Below are 9,959 nucleotides of genomic sequence, written 5' to 3' on the forward strand. Positions count from 1 at the left end.
ATTACCTTCCAAAATACATTTAAATTCCCATCCCAGTATGAAGATTAATACAAAATGTTCTGCTTATCTTATTGATTACAGGTTATTTTTATCCAATTACAAAATGTTAAATGACATAAATAATTTCACACATAAATTTGTTATTTATATATAAATTGGAAAGAGACTACTGTTACAGAAAACTACAGTTTGAAGAACACCAACTTGATACCACAGGGTATAAAGAGATGTCTTGTTCTGTTTTGGACAGTGGAGGGATGCCAAGGGACACCTTTATCTTCTCTCTTGTCTTTCAGATGTATTAACACACAATCTGGCACAAGTACTCTTGCACTGAAATTTCTTTGACCTTCAAACCCTGAGGAAAGATGCCTAAGGTTTTTTGTTCACAAGCTTGGCCCAAATACTAATGGGAGGATAGGGAGAGAGAACTCTTGAACGAAACATAAAGTATAACTTCATTTTACAGCTAGACTTGAATGAGCAATTGCCCAAAGCAATTCAAGACCAGAAAAAAAAAATTGTCACTTGTAAATCCAAGCCTCTGTGGTTCCTAAAAAGTTGTCTTATCTGTTTTACACTCTGTGACTCTGCTCTCTTAACAAATTTCTCCCTAAACCCTTCAGTACAGGGAGGGAGAGAGGAATGATCTCATATGTACAGATCTTTTTTTACTTAAGAACATTTCTCTGAGAATTTCAGGGCTCTCACATTCTTTAAATATCTAGCCTGATTCTAATCTGACCCAAAAATGCACCCTAACACAAAGATGTTTTGCATACTCTTTATAGTAATTAGGTACATGTCAATTTTATTTTCAGAACTTCTGTATTTTAAAATTTCTGTATTTATTGAGCTCCTGGTTTTGGGATCAATTCACATTTGAATTCAGTGCACCTAAATTAATATATTTTGTCTTGATCTGTCTTACTTTATCTAACTATAGAGGTTTTTTGTTCTCTGTCTTTATTCAGAGATCAATCACTCAAAGAAAAACTAAAAAATCATTATTTCTTGTTTTTTTAATGTATATTTCTGTATACCTGTGTATCTATATGTGTGTCTTTGTCTATATATCTATTTTATAGTACCAAAATGGGCATATACATAAATGAGTGCTCATAAATTAACATTTAGGACAAAGGAATGGATCCAAATACCTTTTTGTTCACATGACTGAAACTTTTAAGAAAAGTACCGTTTAAATTTGTTAAACAGATGAGAGTAAAGATGTCTTTAAAATTACAAACCCACAAGCTTTTCTGGGTGGTCAAACAATAAATAGAGTGTTAGTTTCCATAAAATATATAGAATATAATATCCATTGACTGCCCCATTCCTGTATTCATCCTGAAAGTCTTTATAGAGAAAAAAAAAAACATGGTGTTTAGTGACATTGTGAATTCATATCCCCTACCTCATCCATTTGCCAACAATTCTACTCCTTTCTCTAGTGGGATTCCTCTTATTACCAAATAGAATGACCACTGATGTGGTATTCAGGAACATGACATCTGCTCACATGCTAGGTTTTAAATCACAGAGGAAAAAAACACAGGAAGAACCAGCAAATGGAGGGCAGAAGGATCAGCAATTTCTTACTATTGCCTGTAATGAAGTCTAGGAGTTAATTAAAAATGTGGCTTAAACTCAGTCTAAGCAGGGACTCTACCTTGCTGTCTGAAGAGGAGACAGCAGGACCTATAACATGGGACCTGGCTTTCTTATCCACCACTTTTTGGGTATAAATTGGTACAAGTAGAGAAAGAGAATGACTTGCTTCCTCCATTAGTGTTCAGTACCACATTGACTTATAAGTTTTCTGTATGACCTTGGCTATAGAGAACAATGCTGTATGCACTTCAGGCTTTGTTTAAAAATGGTAGTTTGGGCTGCAGAGGCAACTGCTGCAGACACCAATAACACAGAAGGGGCTGCTTTAGATGTTTCTGCTGATCTCAGAGGTCTTTGCTGTAGGTGTGGCCACACTACTGCTGAGGCCACAGACACCACTGTCCCCTACACTGCTGTTGCAGAGACTGCTACTTCCCCAAGGAGGTTGTGTGGGTGACACTGCCCCTGAAGCTGCAGCTGCCACTGCCTCTGTCTCAGTACATCTGCCACTGACCAGACACTCACTGCCACCAACCCTTGTCACTACTGCTGCCAACACCACCCAGATGTCTGCTGTCAGGAAGACTCCAGGTTTGCTTATACATGGCCACATCTATTTTGGGACACTGGCCAGGACCTGGGGAGCTAGGGTGCCAGTAAGTTTGCCTCCACAGCTACCCCTGCCTGGGGACTCCAGCCTGAAACTGGAGGTCCAGTATGGGGATTCTTGCAAGTTTGGCTGAACTGGGTGGTGCTCAAAGGATGGTATAAAGAGTGAACTCAAAAGACATATTGCTCTGATATTGTTGTTAATATTGCTTTCACCCTTAAAGTCAAAAAAGGGACTTCCTGCTGGGAGTGATTGCTGGTGGCCCCATCTTGCTGCTGCTTCTCAGGGATGCTCCTTTGTGTGAGCAGATCCCTGGTGGACTCTCTGCAAGTTGAAGCAGAGTTCAGATCTTGGGACTGCAGTGTGGGTGAGCCTGAGATATCTGAAGCCCATTTCCTTGGGATAGTCACAGGGTCTGCATGGCTTGGTGGTCCCATGAGATATCAGAGATAGGGCTGAGAAACCTTTGAATGCTGGTGAAGACAGTTTGATTTTCCATCGAGATTTATTTTATTTTATTTATTCTCTAACATCTTACCATATTGGGAACAGGGTGATTTTTAAGCATCAGTATGTGGAGGATGGTGATATATGAATGATGTTTTTCAGTTTGTTGTGTATATATATATATATATATATATATATATATATATATATATAATTTTCCTTTTATCTTCTTCTAACTTGTCTGTTTTAATGGATTTTCTTTCAACCTTTTCTCCAACCAACAGTTAATCTCTGTCAGCTTATTATTCTCTCTTCCTGTGAATTTTTGCTTCTAGCTTCTCTCTTCCTCCCTCATGAATATTGTGTGCTATGCTGCATCCATTCTCTCATACATTTGAAATTTGTAAACCATTTTAGCAAATTTTCTGTTTATACTGTAATCAGTTATTGAACTCATTTCAGTTTATTGTGAGAAAGCAGTAGATGCCTTAGTGTAAGATATTAGGATCAAGGTTATATATTGTTTACACTAGATGTTGTTGATATTGCTCTCACCCTTAAAGGCAAGGTACTGGATACCTTTAGGGATAATTTAAGTCCACAGAGTAGAATCTATACTGCTTCTGGTCCATACTGCTAGATGAAAACACACAAACAACATAAAAAAACAAGGGAAAATAACACCTCAAACAAACCAAGATGCACTAATAACAGAATCACTGACAACACAGTAGAAGAAATGTCCAAGAATAAGGTTAGATTGTGCATAGTTAAACTGATCTGTGAAGTAAAGGGTGGTATAAAGAGTGAACTCAAAGATAAAATATAGGAAGTGAAAGATACATTGAATAGAGATTAAAAAAAAAGCCAAGCAGAAATTCTTGAAATGAAGGAATCAATAATCCAAATTATAAATTCAATGGACAGCATCACCAACAGACTAGACCACTTGGAAGACAGAACTTCAGGCAATGAAGACAAAATATTTAATCTTGAAAATAAGTTGACCATGCAGAGATGATGGTAAGAAACCATAAACAGAACTTCTGAGAATTATGGGATAACATAAAAGACCAAACTTTGCCACAGTCCAGCTGCAGCAAAATAACCCGGGAGGTGACGAACAACTTGTGTACATTGATACAGCAGGAGTGGGAGCCGTTTATTATAGGACAACAGAGGTATTTATACATTCCACACAACTTATCTTAATTAACATAAACTCGATACAGCAGTCAACCAATAAGGAATCTCCACACTTAATGGCTCGCTGGTGTTACTTCACAAACCACTCCCTCTGGCAAAATGCCAGGCGCCATCCAGACTTGTTTACAGACTCTAACAAAACTTAACAGTTATTGGAATAGATTAAGAAACAGAGATACAAACCAAAGAAATGCACAATATTTTCAATGATGTAATATCACAAAATTTCCCAAACCTAAAGAATGAAATGGAAAATCAAATACAAGAGGCTTAGGGGACCCCCAAATGTACAAAATTACAGCAGATCCACACCAATACATGTTATAATGAGAATGACAAAAATAGAGAATCAGGATAAAATCTTAAGGGCCATGAGAGAGAGAGAAAAAAAAATTATATATAGGGTCAACCATTCAGATCTCAACTATTTTCTCAACCCAAACCCTCAAAGCTAGGAGGTCCTGGAATAATATATTTGAAGCTCTAAAAGAAAAATGGATGCTAGCCAGGAATTTTATATCCAGCAAAATTAAGTTTCAGATTTGAAGATGAAATAAAAATTTTTGATGATAAACAAAAATTAAAAGAAATAACAACCAGAAAATGCGTACTACAGAACATTCCCAACAAAATATTCTGAGAGGATAAAGTGAAAAAAAAGTGAAAACTAGAAAAGGGAGGAACTACCACTCAATGAATAGTCAGTAAAAGAAGAAACTAAGTCAAATTAAAAAGCAGAAATAAATTAAAATGACAGGGATTTAAAATGTATCTCAATAATAACCTTGAATGTTAATGGCCTAAATTCAACAATTAAAAGACATGGACAGGCAGATAGGATTAAAAAACAAGACCTGGGCTGAGGTTGTGGCTCAGTGTTAGAGTGCCTGCCTGGCATGAGTGAGGCACTGGGTTCAATCCTCAGCACCACATAAAAATAAATAAATGTGTAACCCATGTGATTCTGCAATCTGTATAAGGGGTAAAAATGGGAGTTTATAACCCACTTGAATCAAATGTATGAAATATGATATGTCAAGAGCTATGTAATGTTTTGAACAACCAATAATAAAAATTAAAAAAATAAATAAATAAAATAAAGGTATTTTGTTCATCTACAAATTTAAAAAAAAGAAAAAAGAAAAAATTAAAAAAAAGTGATACCCAACAATATGTTGCCTTCAATACTTATGTCATAGGTAAAGACATCTACAGTCTGAAGTTAAAGGATGCAAATATATATGGATTGTGTAAACAAGCAGGGGTTTCCATTCTCAATTCAGATAGGGTGGACTTGGAGCCAAAGTTAATCACAGGGGACAAAGAAGGACATTTGATACTACTTAATGGAATTATATATCAGCAAGATATAACAATTGTTAATATTTATGCCCTAAACAATGGAGCATCTTCGAACATCAAACAAACCCTTCTCAAATTCAAGAATCATATAGACCACAACATGATAATACCGGGTGACTTTAACACACCTCTTTCACTTCTGGTTAGAGTCTTCCAAACAAAAACTAAACAAAAAGTACAGAACAAAATAATATATTCAATGATTTAGACTTAACCAACATATAAGAATATTTCATCCATCAATGAGCGAATATATTTTCTTCATGGCAGCACATAGTTCTTCTCTGAAATACAATGTATCTTATGCCACAAAGCAAATCTTAGTAAATGCAAAAGGAAAAACAAAAAAGAAAAAAAGAAAAAGAAAACAAACAAACAAACAAAATCAATGGAATACCTGCATGCATTCTATAAGATGCTAATTGAGTGAAATTAGAAATCAATGATAAAATTTAAAAAATAGAAGCTACTTCAACACCTGATGATGAAATAATATGCTATTTAGTGATGAGTAGGTAGTTTAAAAATGAGGGAGAAAATTTAAAAAACTAGAGGTAGATGAGAACATCAATAAAACATATAAAAATCTCTGGGAAAGGATGAATGCAATACTAGGAGGAAATTTTATTGCATTGAGCTCATTCATTAAAAGAAGAAAAAGTCAACAAATAAAAAGACCTAACATTACATCTCAAATCCCTGGAAAAAGAACAAATTAACACAGAAAGCAGTAGAAGACAGAAAATAATTAAAATTAAAGCTAAATTTAATGAAATTAAAACAAAAAAATTGAAAAAATTAACAAAAAAAGCAGGTTATGTGAAAAACTAAATGAAATTGATAAAACTTCAATGAGTCTAATGAAAAGAAGGAGAGAGAAAACTCAAATTACTAAAATTTGTGATAAAAAGGGAATATAGTGAACATATCTGAAATACAGAAGATAACTAGAAATTATTTTGAAAATTTATACTCTAATAAAATAGAAAATCTCAAAGACATCAACAAATTTCTAGAAAAATATGACCTACCTGAATTGAATGAGGATGTCATACATCATTTAAACAGATCAATTTCAAGTAATGAAATAGCAAATGCCATCAAAAGTCTACCAATCAAGAAAAGCCCAGGAACAGAGGCATTTTCAGTCAACTTCTACAAGACCTTCAAAGAAGAATTAAAACCAATACTCCTTAAATGGATCCATGAAACAGAAAAAAAGAAAACTTTCTAAACTCATTCTATGGGGCTAATATCACCCAGATACCAAAACCAGACAAAGACACATCAAGGAAAGAACATTTCAGACCAATATCCTTGATAAACATAGAGGCAAAAATTTTCAATAAAATTCTGGTATATCTCCATACTGCTTTCAATAGTGGTTGCACCAATTTGCAGTCCCACTGGCAATGCATGAGTGTACCTTTTCCACCACATCCTTGCCAACATTTGTTGTTGCCTTGTATTCTTGATGATTACCACTCTGATAGGAGTCAGATGAAATCTTAGAGTTGTTTTGATTTGTATTTCTCTAATTGTTAGAGATGTTGAACACTTTTTTTCATATATTTGTTGATCAATTTTATTTCTTCTTCTGTGAAGTGTCTGTTCAGTTCCTTAGCCCACTTATCAATTGAGATATTTATTATTTGTGTGTGTTAAGGTTTTTGAGTTCTTTATATATCCTCGATATTAATGCTTTATCAGAGGTGAATGTGGTAAAGATTTTCTCTGAATCTGTAGGCTTTCTCCTCACTTTATTAATTGTTTTCTTTGCTGAGAAAAAGTATTTTAATTTGAATTCTTCCTATTTATTAATTCTTTTTTTTTTTTTTAATTTTTTTTTTTTGATATTTATTTTTTAGTTTTCGGCAGACACAACATCTTTGTTTGTATGTGGTGCTGAGGATCGAACTCGGGCCGCACGCATGCCAGGCGAGCGCGCTACCACTTGAGCCACATCCCCAGCCCTATTTATTAATTCTTGATGTTACTTCTTGAGCTTTAGGAGTCTGTTAAGGAAGACTGAGGCTAGGCCGATATGGTGAAGATTTGGGCCTATGTTTTTTTTTTTTTTTTTCTATTAGGCACAGGGTCTCTGTTCTAGTGCCTAATCTTTGATGCACTTTGAGTTGATTTTTTTTGTGCAGGGTGAGAGATAGAGGTTTAATTTGATTTTGCTACATATGGATTTCCAGTTTTGCTAGCACCATTTATCGAATAGACTATCTTTTCTCCAGTGAATATTTCTGGCACTTTTGTCTACTATGACATAACCATATTTATGTGGGTTTGTCTCTATGTCCTCTATTGTGTACCATTGGTATACATGTCTATTTTTGTGCCAATACCATGTTGGTTTTATTACTACTGATTTGTAATATAGTTTAAGAGCTAGTGTTGTGATGCCTCCTGTTTCACTTTTCTTGCTAAGAATTGCTTTAGATATACTGGATCTCTTATTTTTCCAAATAACCATTTGACCCAGCTATCCCACTCCTTGGTTTATACCCAAAGGACTTAAATCAGCATACTATAGTGACAGACACAGGCGCATCAATGTTTATAGCAGCTCAATTCACAATAGCTAGACTATGGAACCAACTCAGGTGTCCCTCAGTAGATAAATGGATAAAAAATGTGGTGTATATACTCAGTGGAATATTACTTTAAAAGAAGAGTGAAATTATGCCATTTGTTAGTAAATGGTTGGAGTTGGAAAATATCATGCTAAGTGAAATAAGCCAATCCCCCCCAAAACAAGGCTGAATGTTTTTTTCTAATATGCAGATGGTAATTCACAATAAGGTGGGGGGTGGGGGTGGGGGCCAGGACCTAGGGAAGAATAACATTACCTTAGATTAGATGGAGGGAAGTGATGTGAGGGGAGAGGAGGGGATATGGGGATAGGAAAGATAGTAGAATGAAACAGACATTATTACTGTATGTATGTGACTACATGAATAATATGATTCTGCAACATATACATACAGAAAAATTAGAAATTATATCCCATCTATGTGTGATATATCAAAGTTCATACATGCATTCTACTGTCATGTGTAATTAATTAAAACAAATTAAAAAATAAATTCTGGAAATTGCATACAAAACATATTAGAAAGAGTGTACCATGATCAAGTGGTGTTCATACCAGAGATGCAGGGTTGGTCCAGCATACAGAAATCAATAAACATAGTACAGGGGGACCGGCACAGAGTTAGGCGGGGTTGCCATGGCTGAGGTGCAGCAGCTCCGGGTGCAGGAGGCGGTGGACTCCATGGTGAAGAGTGTGGAGAGGGAGAACATCAGAAGATGTAGGGCCTCATGTTCCGGCACACGACAGCTGCTGTGAGGACAGCCAGGCTTCCATGCAGCAAGTACACCAGTGCATTGAGCGCTGCCATGCACTTCTTGCTCAAGCCCAGGCTTTGGTAACCAGTGAATTGGAGAAGTTCCAGGACCACCTGGCCCGGTGTACCATGCATTTCAATGACAAAGCCAAAGATTCAATAGATGCTGGGAATAAAGAGCTTCAGGTGAAGCGGCAACTGAACAGTTTGTGTGACCAAGTGTGTGGATGACCACATGCAACTCATCCCAACTACGACCAAGAAGATGAAAGAGTCTCTCTCATCCATTGGGAAATAAAAGTTCTTGCCAGTGGCCATTGGGGCTGAGAGCAGGAATCTATTTATAAAGGAATTGGAATTTTTAGTCTTTTAAGCAAAGTTTATATGAATGAAGAAACTAAGGATGGCAGCAAGTTTAAGGCATATATCACTTGACTCTAGACACTGGTTCCTTTGTGTCTTGATGCAAGAAAGTGAAATGGGGGAAAATGGTGCTAAAATTTGAGTGAAAGAATGGGAGAGCCTTTTAGAGCCTAAAGTAGTAAGTGCTAAGAAATCAAAAAGCAAGAAAGGAACACGCAAAGGGAGTCAAAGTTTAGGTAGTGTTATAGTTTGGATGTGAGGTGTCCCCCAAAAGCTCGTGTATGAAACAATGAAGGTGCAGAGAAAAAATGATTGGGTTACCAGAGCCTTAAACTAATCAGTGAACTAATCCCCCAATGGGATTTACTGAGTGGTAACTTCACCACATTCTTCCGCCATGTTGTTCTGTCTTATCTGGAGACCTGAGGAATAAAGCCAGCTATTAATGGACTGAGACCTCTGAAACTGTGGATCCTCAAATAAACTTTTCCTCCTCATTCTGTCTAGGTCTTTTAGTCCAAACTGTGAAAACGCTGACAAAAAAGGTAGCGTGGCCAGAAGATCTGACTTGGGCAGCTGAAGACCTGAAGGAAGGAGGTATTTGGAATTTGCCACAGATAGGAATTGATAGTTACCTTCACCACCCAGAGAGCTAGCAGCCCCAGAAGCCAATGGCCCAACACTTATAACATCTTGAGTTTGTGTACCCCAGGAGGGGTCAAGCACACAGCCTTGGCCTTACCTGTTCCATGGGTTGAGGGAGCTCACCTTCCAGGAATGCCCAAGGGACAGGTGCCAACAAGCCTCATGGGTATGCTAAGGCTATCTGTGCCTTGGAATAGCACCTCTCTGATGAAACACAAATTTATTCCTATATTCTATATTTAATTGTTCATTGACTGCTCCCAGTATATCCAGTTCTCCCCTAAATGTTACAGCTGAAAGTTTCATGGCTCTAATAAACAATAATCAGGGTCTTTCTCATTTCTCTTTAAACACGT

The 9,959-nt window shown here is 36.4% G+C and overlaps 1 pseudogene across 1 annotated transcript; it reads left to right on the plus strand.

The window, feature by feature from the left end:
• The first annotated feature begins 8,477 nt into the window (after positions 1-8,477).
• LOC308635930 (protein FAM136A-like) lies at positions 8,478-8,893 on the plus strand (annotated as a pseudogene). Its single transcript has one exon. The product of its transcript is annotated as a protein FAM136A-like (transcript).
• Positions 8,894-9,959: the final 1,066 nt, after the last annotated feature.

The sequence above is a fragment of the Spermophilus citellus genome (genome assembly GCF_964194105.1).
Source record: "Spermophilus citellus genome assembly, chromosome: 2".
In the NCBI taxonomy this organism is placed as follows: Eukaryota; Metazoa; Chordata; class Mammalia; order Rodentia; family Sciuridae; genus Spermophilus; species Spermophilus citellus.